The sequence below is a fragment of the Eulemur rufifrons genome, chromosome 13, assembly GCF_041146395.1.
Source record: "Eulemur rufifrons isolate Redbay chromosome 13, OSU_ERuf_1, whole genome shotgun sequence".
Classification (NCBI taxonomy): Eukaryota; Metazoa; Chordata; class Mammalia; order Primates; family Lemuridae; genus Eulemur; species Eulemur rufifrons.
In genome coordinates, this window is record NC_090995.1 from 9,924,500 (window position 1) to 9,936,686 (window position 12,187).

The following is a 12,187-nucleotide window of genomic DNA, read 5'->3' on the forward strand; positions in this document are numbered from 1 at the left end:
TTCTATCAGAGGTGGAAAGAATGGGTGGAAACTTAACAAATTGATATTTACAGTGAATAAATGTTTAGTCTTGAACTTTGATTCTCAAGAGAAATCAGGACCAGAAATATCTACTTTAGTACCAATTCCTATGAAAAAGACTAGAGAGTTTTAGGCAATTGCAAGTTCAGCATACACCAGCAATTTTACTGTGAAAGCTATCATCTTACTCTGCATTAAAAACAAATTCTTATAATTATTTATAGTTTGCAAAGGATTTTTTTTAAGAAATCAACTTTTTTGAGGTACAATTTACATGCTGTAAAATGCATCCTTTTTAGTGTAGTGTTCTGAGTTTTGACATACTCATACAGTCGTAACCGCCACCACAATGAAGATATAGATCATTTCCATTATTCTAAGAAGTTCCCTCATGTTCCCTTTAGTCAACTCCTCTCCTTACCTCATCCCAGGCAACCACTGACTATTTTCTGACCCCATTGTTTCACAAAGAATTTTTCACATAACTTTTAAAAATTTGATCCTCACAAGATCCCTGTAATATTATTAACGTGTTTGTTTTACAAGTGAAGAAAGTAGTGTTCAAAGTTAAGCACCTTTCCAAAAGCTACGCTTATATGAGTAGTAGTGCTGGGGCCTGAACCCTCATTTTCTGATTCAGAATCCTGAATTCTTTCGTCGGCCCTTCCAGCTCCGATCGTCCCACTCGTCTCTGCATCGTTCAGTCTCCCCCCGCTGGATCTTGTATTATGAGCCAGTATTTAACTTTAATCTTTCATAGTAACACACTGGAGGGATTAGATCAATGTTTCTCAATCTTTTTTGCATTATTGTTCTTCTAAGGATCCTTCTTAGATTTTTCTGGTCACTCACTGCCCCCATTAATTTTTTAAAATTTTGTGTAAATTTCAGGGGAACGAGTGCAGTTTTGTTGAATGGATATATTGTGTAGTGGTGAAGTCTGGGCTTTTATGTAACCATTACCCAAATAGTGTACGTTGTACCCATCAAGTAATGCCCCATGCCTCACCCCCTTCCCAGCCTGTCACCCTTCCAAGCGCCAATGGCTATTGCTCCATATGGACACATTATTTACCTCCCACTTATAAGTGAGGACATGCAGTATTTGACCTTCTGTATCTGAGTTGTTTCACTTAAGATAATGGTTTCCAGTTCCATCCATGTTGCTGCAAAAGACATGATTTCGTTTTTTATGGCTGAATAGTATTCCATGGTATGTATGTACCACATATTATTTATCCAGTCATTCATTGATAGACACTTAGGTTGATTCCATGTCTTTGCTATTGTGAATAGTGCTGAGATAAATATACAAGTGCTGGTATCTTTTTGATATAATTTCTTTTCTTTTAGGTAGATACCCAGTAGTGGGATTGCTGGATCAAGTGGTAATTCTATGTTTAGTTCTTTGAGAAATCTCCATACTATCTACCAAAGAGGTTGTACTAATTTACATTCCCACCAATAGTGCCTAAGCATTCCCTTTTATCTGCATCCTCTCCAACATGTTACTTTTTGTCTTTTTAATATTAATAATAATTCTGACTGGTGTAAGATGATATCTCATTGTGGTTTTATTTTGCATTTTTCTGATGATTAATCATGTTAAGCATTTTTTCATATGCCTGTTGGCTGTTTGTATGTCTTCTTTTGAAAAATGTCTATTCATGTCCTTTGCCCACATTTTAATGGGATTATTTGGTTTTTTGTTAAGTTGTTTGAGTTCAGTGTGAATTCTTGATATCAGTCCCCTGTCGAGTTCATGATATTCACATATTTTGTCTCATTCTACAGATTATCTGTTCACTCTGTTGATTATTTTTTTTGCTGTGCAGAAGCTTTTTAGTTTCATTAACTCCCATTTGTCTATTTTTGGTTTTGTTACTTCTGTTTTTGAGGTCTTAGTCATGAATTCTTTTTCTAGACTAACAAACAGAAGAGTTTTCCCTAGGTTTTCTTCTAGGATTTTTGTAGTTTCAGGGCTTACACTTAAGTTTTTAATCGATCTTGTGTTGATTCTTCTATATGGTGAGTTAGTGTCATCCTTTGGGAGTGTCGTAACACCTTGCTTTTGCATACTTCCAGTATTTTTATACAGGTTTCTTCTCATTTGGAGAAACTGTCACTTCTTCTCATTTTTTTACTTTACTTTCATTTGGATGGGACTTATTTTTTCCCTTGAGGATGTGACTATAATGTTTATTGAGTAGAGCCATTTGGCTTTGCTTGGAGGTGCATTCAGTGGTGAAGACATTTGTTTGAATTCCTTGGTTGTAAACAGCCTTACTGTGGTGGCTTTCTCAAATGCCGTTTGTAGTAGCAGTCTGCCAGGCATTTGAGCAGGGTCATGGCCTCCTGAGAAGCCCAGGGCCAGACGTCACAAGAAGCTTATCTCGTTCCCATGCCCTGTGCACTTGTGTCAGCAGTTTCTTGCTGGGTTGTGCAGGTCAGTCTTCCAGACCAGTAGGTGGTACTTACAGGTAAGAACCAGCTGCCATGATAGCAGTAGAATTTATGCTTGATTTTCTTTTCTTCTTCTTTTTTTTTTTTTAACCAAGAGAAGCTTTTAGGTGTCCCCGGCAATGGGCTTGACTGGAATACACGGTGGTTTACTTTCCATGCTCAGCCTCAGGGGCAAGGGGGAAGCTGGGCAGAGCCGGACCAGGCAAGCCTGCACTCGGGCTCCCCAACAGCAGGTGTGAGCACTAGCTCTGACAGAGGCCCAGAGGGCAGTCGCTAAACCCCTGGAGACGTGGCCAGGTGAGGAATGTTTCTTGCACAGGAAGGGTGGCACAACCCAAGCTCCTAATCCAGGCAAGTGAATGTGGGACCTGCCTACCTCTCATTCCTCAGAACCTGTGAGGCTCATGCCCCTGTTGTGACCGAGAGAGAGAGCTAGGGCACTCTACTGTACCAAGTCACACACAAATTAGCTTTGTATTGCAAAACCGTCCTTGTCAGCAAATCTCACCACCTGGGCAAGACCACAACTCTGGCCAATCCCGTACTGATCCTATGAAGGGAGAAAGCACAACGCCAGCACGTGTGAATGGAACACACTCTACTCTCTGCACTCGTTTCTGGCCATGAGGATCATTCCCCGGCTGTAGCTCCGACATTCAAATCTCTAGCCCAGGACATTGTAACGCCTGCAGCGTCCACTGCAGCGAGGTTGCCAAATCCTGCCCAGTTGGAATGAACTACCAAGAATGGCATCCTCCTATCAGTCCCAGTTCTGGGAACATGCCTGAGGTACTTCCCCGTGCCCTTCCTTCCCACAGTCTCCTGGCCTCTCCCCAGCCTCAGGCTCTTGATCCCACTTGTTTAAAATTTCCATCGAAAGTTCTCTTGTCTGCATCTGATCTGGTCACAGTGGGGGGTCATGGCCTCCTGAGATGCCACGGTGGCAGACATCAGGAGAAGCTTTTCTTGTGACAACCAATCGGTGGAAAGTTTGCTCGACTTTAATTTTTCCATCAGAAATGTGAGCTGAGCGAATTGGGATGTCTGTGGTGTTGGCTGTTGTTTCTGCTATTAATTGTTGTCGGTTCTTTTCAATTAGGGCACGAACAAGATTAATTTTTTTCCTCACAAGTTAATGTGGATGGACTGCCACCGGGGCTTAATCTTCAACATCTTCTCATCCCTTCTTAAAGCAATTTATCTGGACTAGGTGTGGTGGCTCATGCCTGTAGTCCTAGCATTTTGGGAGGCCAAGTCAGGAGGCCAGGGGTTCGATACTAACCTGAGCAACAGAGTGAGACACCCCTGTCTCTACAAAAAAAAAAAATTCAAAAACCAAGTTGTCCACTTGTAAAGTGCTGATTTCTTTGGGACATCGTCCACATAGACTTTCCATAAAGCATTAGTGGTTTCACTGTTCTTCTACCCAAGGTTCTCCATAAATTTGATGTTCTTGCTTCAATTTTATCAGAATTCGTGTTGATCTGATAGGAACTCTTTGAAACTGATGCCTTATCCTTCTCAGTGCTTCAAACTAGAACCTGTTTAGACATGTTGTAATAAGTTGGTACAGGTTTATTGTGATGAAAAAAATTTTGAAATCCATGCGTAGTAGTTCTTCATAATATGCATTTTTCATGAACCTTTTGAAGACCCCTCATACAACCAGTGTTTGCAATTGTATACTGCTATAAAGAGAGCAAATTCTTATTGAACTTACGCAGATAACCATATTGCCATAAAAAGAATATTTAGGAATAGTTTTTGAATTTTGGAAGTATCAAGTAGGGAAGAAATGCTAATGTTCCATTTTTTTCTTTACCTAAGTATGTTTTACCCAATTACTGTAAGCTATAGATTTCTTAGAAGAGAGAGGAAAAAGTTTCCTTAAATCTGGGAAACAAAGCATTAAAAAAAATAGCAATGTTTCAAATAAAAAAGATGTAAAAGCCCATAATACATTTCATCAATGCATTTATTCCCATGTAATTAATATTTGCTCTGTTTTATCTTCATTAGCAATTTTACAAACACATCGGTTTCTTCATTAGAGTTATAGAAATTCTAACCAGTCCAATAGTATCTCAACATTGGCAGTAACGTGTACTTTTCAGAGTCCTTTCCATGTTTTCTGTGAACCTCCTCGAACACACAGTGTTTTAGGGTTATAGTTGTTCACAAAAAGCTTTTCGAAAGACATAAGAATAAAGCAGTTAACTGTGGACAATAATACTTAAAATGGCCATGGTTAAAAACCTGATGAAAATCTATTATATAATGATACAGTTAACAAGTAAGTTTGGTTATTTCTGTGCCATACAATATTTTAACGTAACCAAAATTATGACTGATGGCACATAAGATTTCTTGAAATTTCATACAATTTTGGAACACATATTAACATTCATACAAATACAACTTAAAGCTGAAAAATTCTTATTTGGACTTGTTTCCCATAAAATTTAACATACCAAATAAGCCTAATTGAGCCAATATTTCTCTTTTGGAATGTCCAAAAGTTAGTTCAAGATCAAAAAGACTTAATTTTGAATTTGATTTTGGGGTGTTTGTCAAAAATGAAGGTTCAAAACACTTGATCAAGAACGGTAGGATCACACAGGTCAGTGTGAAATAGCAGTCATTTAACCAGAGTGATAGTCAGAAGATTTCAAAAGTAGTTACATATTTGTGGGAAACCTTAACTCTATTCCTCAACTGGTGACTTCGTTTTCCTAAGTAATCATTGACCTAAAAAAGAAAACAAGAAGCACAGGAATTATTGATAAAACACAGAATCTTTATTTTATAGGTCAGTTAACTAAAAGGTCTCACAATTTTTTACTAAGAGCAGGTCAATGCATCAAGAAAAGCTTGTTTTAAAATAGGAAACCAAATTTTGGTTTTGCAATAGTGTACTGCTGCTACCAAAGACTAATTTTTAGAAAAACCTATAAATAATTTTCTTCTAATTTTAGCCAATTTGATCACACACATTTTTTCATGACATTTGTCTTCCACAAATCTTACTACAGCTTGCTTAAACCTTCAGTTTTATTCTGTACTTCCTCCTTCTTCATGTTGAAACAACCAATTATTCTACCTTAGGACAGAAGTTTAATTTACTTCTTTCTTTTCATTTTGACCACAGAAAATTCTCATACAAAAAATTTTTCTTGGCCGGGCGCGGTGGCTCACGCCTGTAATGCTAGCACTCTGGGAGGCCGAGGCGGGTGGATCGCTCAAGGTCAGGAGTTCGAGACCAGCCTGAGCAAGAGCGAGACCCTGTCTCTACTAAAAAATAGAAAGAAATTATCTGGCCAACTAAAATATATATAGAAAAAAAAAATTAGCCGGGCATGGTGGCGCATGCCTGTAGTCCCAGCTACTCGGGAGGCTGAGGCGGTAGGATCGCTTAAGCCCAGGAGTTTGAGGTTGCTGTGAGCTAGGCTGACGCCACGGCACTCACTCTAGCTTGGGCAACAAAGCGAGACTCTGTCTCAAAAAAAAAAAATTATTCTTGTCTTTTCAACCTTTCTTTTTTTTAACCAAAAATTCGTCCTCCTCCTTATAACCTTTTTTGTATCCCTTTCTCCTACTGGTTTCTTGTCTTATTTTTATTTCCTTCCTAAATCTATATTTTGAAACAATCTTTAAATAACCTCTAAATTAGACAATATTATTGTTTTCAACAAAGTATTTCCTCATGTTTTTTTACAGTTTTTCTCACCAAAACCACAACTTTTCTGTATACTTTGTACACAGAATTACACATATTAATTAGAATTTTTTAACTCTTTAGTAACCTTAATTTCTAGTAAAAACCTAAGTAAGCAATTTTGAACTGTCACATACCATTTTGTAAATATACATTTTATAATTTCTGTAAATGTACTTCTCATAGTACTTCTATAGTACTATGTACATAGTACATAGGACAACTTTTAATGTTTAATAACAGACCCAAATATATATACCTTCTCTATATCATATACAAAGATGACTAAGTAAATATACTTTAAATTTATTGTTTAGTACTTAATGTTTCAATATTTTGACTTAGAAATGATTCAGACATTTCCTGAATATCCATTACCTAATCATAACATGACTTTAATTTACTGAAAAAGATTTTTGAATCTAGAAAGTTCATTTATAAACTTTTATTCCGTTTATATTCATCTAATTGTTCTTAAAAATTATGTTTGAATTGCTTATTTAAACAAAGCCAGCCATCATCACAAGTCATTTCTTCATCAACCATTTTATGGCATGGGAATATTAGGCAGTCACCACCTAAGAAACAACCCTAGATTTAGATACATTGATATTTTGCTCATTAGAAGACAATTGTTTTTGTTACAGCCTTACCAGGTTCTTTGCCCGCTGCTCAAGAGGAAGCCAATACACTGTGACAGCAGGGCTAATGGCAGACAAAGTTTAAAATCACAGGCACCACAGGAGGAGACGAGACAGGAGGAAGTTCTCAAATCTGGTTCCCCTAGAATTTGGGAGAAAGGTTTTTTTAAAGATAGTTTGGCAGGCAAAGGGGTAGGCAATTGTGTCTGCTGATGGGTGGGGTTCCAGGTAGAAACATAGGGGTGTAGAAATTGTCATCTTGTGCTGAGTCAGTTCCTGGGTGGGGGGTCACAAGACCAGTTGAGTCAGTTCTTGGTATGGGCCACTGGTCTGGGTGGATCAGTTCTTCCACTGGAATTTAGGGCCTGGAAGATAACTAAAAAACTAGCCTTAGGTTTCATAAGGGTGATGTTATCTATGAGAGTAATTAAGAAAGTTAATCTTTATGACCATCAGCTATGTGACTCCTGAGAAGCAATTACAGGGAAGCAAACCAGGGGACAATGGCTGACTATATTTCTATTTTAACTGTGCCTATGCCTTTGTGGAGTTCTGGCCCTACCACAGTTCCCACCTTGTTACCGTTTATTAATTTTATAAAAGGGTGGTTTCATTTTCATTAACCAACAGTATTAAAGTGGTCTTATTTACCAAAGATTTACCCAAGTCGAATGAAGTAAAAGGCATTTGAATGAGTTTTTATAATATTTGATTTAAGTGCTTTTTCTTTAAGCCAATTAGTTAGAGCTCTTTCATATATTTTGGTAGAGAAGTATCACATAGACACAGACAGAAACAGATTGAATAGCTTTTATAAGATATATCATTTGCCAGTTTTCAAAGTTTCTCTCCCGCCTTTAGACTATCAGTCTCCTGATTATCTTTTCCATTGCCCCAAATGGTGGTTAGCTAGGAAACTCTAAATTTTTACTTCCAAAGGCATGACTCTTAGGAAGATGTGCTTACAAATGGATGTTTCCTTTATAGATGTAAATTTATTTTACAAAGAGTTTCAAAATAACCAGCTAAATGCCAGAAAGTTGTATTTTGGAGGCCATTTAGTCAATAGGTGGTTTTTCCAACTTCCCTTAATTTCTTAGATTACTGACTCTGGGGTGGAGTCCTTTAACAAATAGGGCAAAAGAGGCATTTTCTATTTCTAGACTCATGGATAGAACTCAATTTGATATCCCTCCACAACTGAAATTTTCCTTTCATTTTGAGGGAGAGATTGTACTATAAGATTGTGGTTTAAAGTAGAAATAGTGGTTCTGTTGTCTACTCAGATTGGATAACAACTGGCAGAAGCTTAGCAGAACTTCCCTTGGAGGCCTGTCGGTCCCGGTGCTTAACATGGAGATTATCAGAGGGTGGACAGCCTGTTGTTAGGGGTTACCCATGTGATATTTGGGGGCAATCCCGTTTTCATTGTCCTGGTGGTTTATACCAATAGCAATAATTTTTTGCAGACTCCTGTTTTAGGGGTTGCTTATTGGAGAAGTGCCCTGGGGCAGGTCCAAGGTCATTCTAAGTTATTGGTTGCCATGGAGCCCACATAGTTTGAGAATGGCTTTCTAAAGGTCCCCATCAGTGGACCAGGTGGGGCCTGTCAATTCTGCCTCTTTCGTCTATTTTTTGATTTCCCCATTTCCTACCAACAGGTGTACTAGTTGGTAGAAGTCAGATATCCTGGGGTCACAAGTTCCAGTGAAGACCCTGACTTCCTCAATAAAACTTTGGAAGGTCTTTTCTAGGTTTAGGAAATTTTTAAACCATGACCCTGAGCTCTGGTTTTGTCCAGGCAATGTAAGTCCTTAGGGGATTGTTTCCTGAATTTTTAGATGGTGTTGTCTTATAAGAAAACTGTTTAACTGTTTTTTCAAAGACGGACAGTTCATACAGAGAGTAGACTGAGAATATTCTGGCAAAGTAGGATAGAGGGGAGGAGTAGAAGTCATACCAGTTTTACCATCTTTGGTATGAGTGATACCTTGCATTTTTAGCTTTTTCTTGGCTCTTCACAATGAATTTTTTAAAGAGCAGTTTTAGAATCCTGTTGTTTCTTTGAGGCTTCTATGTTCCAATTAGAATAACAACCCCATTCTCTCTGCCTAATTCCAGAGATTTGGGATTGTACTTCTTAGAAGAACGGTGTTGTTTGTCTGGAATTTTCTATATAATGGCCATTGTAATCCTGAATTATCTTTACTAATATTTTGTCACTTTTATAAATATTTGCAGCTTCTGAGGCCATACAAAAAAAAAAAAAAGGTATACCTGGAAGGCAGAGTACTGAGATCTTTAGAAATTAAGAGATCCCATGTTTATGTTGGATTCGGGGTCTCTTAGAGCCAAGATGTCTCTGGCTCTGAGATCTCAGCACACAAGAAAAGAAGAAATAAAGAGGCCCCTGCATTAATAACCTCCCATTGCAACTGCCAACAGTTATCTTAAAGACCGAGGGTTTTGCCACTGACTTTCAGTCACTGCGAAGCAAAGGTCATGTGTCCTGCCACGGCACAAACTAACCCTTGGAACCCCACAGTCGAGCGCTTTCTCACGGCACAAATGAACCCTTTTACCCTGTAAGCTAGAGAGGTCAGATTGCTCAAATACGAGAGAGTAGCTCAGACCTGAGCGGGACTTACTCAGGACTCCCAGCGCTCCACTGCTGCAGGGGATGTCTCCATGAAGGGAGGAAGGCTCCCTGAACTCGCCAAGTGGGTTCTTGGCTTTGTGCTGGAAAGAATTTGAGAGCGAGCCAACTAGCGACAGAAGGTTTATTGAGGGACCCAGACAACAGATCCTACTCCACAGAGTAGGGATCCTTTCCTGAGCAGGAGGGGGGATCCTTTATGGGGCAAGGGTAATGTTTTTAAATGTTCAAAAACCCCATTAGGAAATAGCCATAGTGACCAGCATTGTCTTGTTGTCAGGCCATAAAAATTAATCATGATGAACTCCTATCACAGAAAGGTTTACGCAAACAGTTTGTAAGGCATCCGGCTTAGTAATTCACCCATCCTCAGGTGATCCCAGGCCAGAAGCTTGCTGGTGACTTCCTTGTTGAGGGAGGTTAGGGTATAGTATCGGACAGTGGCTGTACTCAGGTTCTCTCTACCTTCCTTTCTGCCTTATCCCTATATTACCATGAGGAAGACAGAGGAACCTCCCCCTCAGCCCCCCAAAAAGGGTTAGCACCTTTCCGTTGTTCCTTAAGGGGTCTCAGGGTCATCAGTAGTCTCCTTCACGTACTTCATTGGTCTCATCAGATCTGTCAAAAGACAAAATTACAACAAATTTAGCTTAAAGATCTCAATTGACTTTTTTTGTGATTCTAGAACCAGGCAACACTTCATTCCGTAAAATGGAATAAGTGTTCCAATGAGTCAAGCAGAGGAGGTTGGTTTTACAGACGGGTAAAGGGCTGAAGAAAGCAGAAACAAAGAACGCAAAGCGGGTTGCTCATTTCAAAGTTGCTTTGTTTGCAAGGTGGGACGTGGAAACAGAGCAATAGAGAAACGACTGCTGGGTTAACATCAGGTTTCTTCAGGTTAAGGCTCATAGCAGAGGTGATGTCATTATCGTGCCAATTGAAACTGGCCTGTTTGGGAAATTAGGCTGTTATCTCTCCTGATTTCTTTTTCTGGAATTTGAAGGTCAGATAATAACTTAATTTTGGTTTGCTGATGTGGAAATTTAGCATGGGTGACTCCATTTTGATACTTAGTCTGGTCTGTTGGTGCCTAGTGCAGAAGCTTGGTCCAAAACTGGCCTATAATTTTTATTTACCAGCGCTCTGGATTCTTGGTTCTGCCCTCTGGGTCGTCCTTCATTTTTAATGAAACAGCACGTTTGCCACCGAGGAGACCTACCTGCCGTCCTGCTTCCTGCCACTAGAATTTTGGGGCTCCAGTCGTCTCCTATCATTCTGTACCTTCTCTGTTCCTTTCATTCCAAGTTGGCAGTGTTTCTGCTGAAATAAATTCTTCAAAACCTTTGTTAGTCTTCTGTAGATTTCACAGGGCTTCACTCCATTATAAAAAAGACACATCCACAGATCGTTTCAAAATAATCCCTTCCGTATCTTTGGTTCATGCTAAAATGGCTGAGGGACAATGCCTTTAAATTCCTAGAGGCCCTCTGGTTTAATTGAAAGGATCTGTGAGGGACACCCTGCATCACTTCAGAGGGACCTTTGTGTGGCTGAATAACATGAGCTCCTGATCTGTCTGAGGTTTTAGCAAAAGGTTTATGTAGTCACACTGTCCACCTGTCCTGTAGAGCCTGCTTTCCTGACAGTGATCTCTTAATTTTAGTGTCTTCTGCTCTCTTGGAAGTCTGATAATTTTTAAAATCAAGTCCTGTTTCCTTTCAGTGTCAGTTCTTCCCTTAATTTCCTTCTCTCTCTCTTTCTCTCTTGGATTTTACTGTGAGTGGCAAGAAGAATCCAAGTAGCATTTTCAAACCCTTGCTTGAAAAAAATCTCTTTAGCTATATCATTGCTTACAAGTTTTACTTCCCCTCGTAACTGTGGCATGCAATTTTGCTATGTCTTCTGCCACCGTGACAAAGATTTCCCTTCCTCCAATTGCCGATGCCATGTTCCTCGTTTCCATTTGAGCCCTCACCAGCAGCATCCTTAAAGTCCAGATGTCTTTTCAGAATCTTTTCATAGGCCTTCTCTATGATGCTACCCAAATTCTCCCAGTGTGTGGGCTGAAGTTGCTTCCACGTTTTAGATATTTGTTACAGCAGCACCCTATTTCCTGGTACCTAAACTCTTAGTTTTCTGCTGTTGTGTAACAAATCAGCACAAATTCAATGGCTTAAAATAAACATTTGCTACCTCTCAGTCCCCATAGGTCAGGAATCTGGGCACAACTTAACTGGAATCCTCTGCTCTTTCTTTCTTACAAGGTACCAGCGAGGCTGCATTTTCATCTAGAGGCTTAGTTTGGGGAATAATTTGCTTCCAAAGTCATTCAGGTTGTCGGCAGAGTTCATTTCCTTGCACGTGCATGCCTAAGGACCCCAGAGCCTCACTGAGTTCTTCAGCTATGTGCCACCTGAGGTCCCCATAGTTCCCTGCCACGTGGCACTCTTACAGGCTCTCTCATGACATGGCAGCTTATTTATTTAAGACCAGCAGGAAAATCTCTCCCTTCATTCTGTGAAGACTGAGTCTCATACATTGTAACATCATCATAGGAGTGATATCCTATCACCTTTGCTAAATCCTACCGGGTCAGAAGCAAGTCATGAGTTCTGTCTACACCCAGGGGAGGGCAAGTATATACAAGGGTGTGACTCACTGGGAGGCACCTTAGGATGTGTATCCCACAGG

General features: G+C 39.6%; 1 protein-coding gene across 1 annotated transcript in view; it reads left to right on the forward strand.

Annotated features, from left to right (window-relative positions):
* FAM13A (family with sequence similarity 13 member A) overlaps window positions 1-12,187 on the forward strand; it is a 190,173-nt gene that overhangs the window by 42,208 nt on the left and 135,778 nt on the right. The window lies entirely within an intron of this gene.